Source organism: Arachis hypogaea, chromosome 20 (genome assembly GCF_003086295.3).
Source record: "Arachis hypogaea cultivar Tifrunner chromosome 20, arahy.Tifrunner.gnm2.J5K5, whole genome shotgun sequence".
Classification (NCBI taxonomy): Eukaryota; Viridiplantae; Streptophyta; class Magnoliopsida; order Fabales; family Fabaceae; genus Arachis; species Arachis hypogaea.
The window spans coordinates 71195108-71196221 of NC_092055.1; the positions used below are offsets into that span (position 1 = coordinate 71195108).

Here is a 1114-nt window from a genome sequence, read left to right on the forward strand (position 1 = left end):
TCTCCCTCATCTCCTTCTAATTATTTCATCTACTAACATTTCTCTTCATCTCACATCACTGCTCCTATTCTTACCCTTGTGTTTGGATTCTTCATTCTTCTTCACCCCTATTCCTTTCCTTCTTCTACTAACAATAAGGAACCTCTTTACTGTGACATAGAGGATTCCTCTTCTTTTCTTGTTCTCTTCTCTTTCTTATGAGCAGGAACAAGGAAAAAGGCATTCTTGTTGAAGCTGATCCAGAACCTGAAAGGACTCTGAAGAGGAAACTAAGAGAAGCTAAATTACAACAATCCAGAGACAACCTTATTGAAAATTTCGAACAAGTAAAGGAGATGGCAGCCGAACCCAACAACAATAATGCAAGAAGGATGCTGGGTGACTTTACTACACCTAATTCCAATTTACATGGAAGAAGCATCTCCATCCCTACCATTGGAGCAAACAACTTTGAGCTGAAACCTCAATTAGTTTCTCTGATGCAGCAGAACTGCAAGTTTTATGGACTTCCATCTGAAGATCCTTTTCAGTTCTTAACTAAATTTTTGCAGATCTGTGATACTGTTAAGACTAATGGAGTAGATCCTGAAGTCTACAGGCTCATGCTTTTCCCTTTTGCTGTAAGAGACAGAGCTAGAGTGTGGTTGGACTCTCAAGCCAAAGATAGCCTGAACTCTTGGGATAAGCTGGTCAAGGCTTTCTTAGCCAAGTTCTTTCCTCCTCAAAAGCTGAGTAAGCTTAGAGTGGATGTTCAGACCTTCAGACAGAAAGAAGGTGAATCCCTCTATGAAGCTTGGGAGAGATACAAAGGACTGACCAAAAAGTGTCCTTCTGACATGCTTTCAGAATGGACCATCCTGGATATATTCTATGATGGTCTATCTGAATTAGCTAAGATGTCATTGGATACTTCTGTAGGTGGATCCATTCACCTAAAGAAGCTCAAGAACTCATTGACATGGTTGCTAATAACCAGTTCATGTACACTTCTGAAAGGAATCCTGTGAATAATGGGACGCCTATGAAGAAGGGATTTCTTGAAATTGATACTCTGAATGCCATATTGGCTCAGAATAAAATATTGACTTAGCAAGTCAATATAATTTCTCAGAGT

The 1114-nt window shown here is 39.6% G+C and overlaps 1 non-coding gene across 1 annotated transcript; it reads right to left on the minus strand.

The window, feature by feature from the left end:
• Nucleotides 1-734: 734 nt before the first annotated feature.
• On the minus strand, nt 735-842 carry LOC112788616 (small nucleolar RNA R71). The gene has a single exon (XR_003195974.1). It is a non-coding gene; the product is annotated as a small nucleolar RNA R71 (small nucleolar RNA).
• Nucleotides 843-1114: the final 272 nt, after the last annotated feature.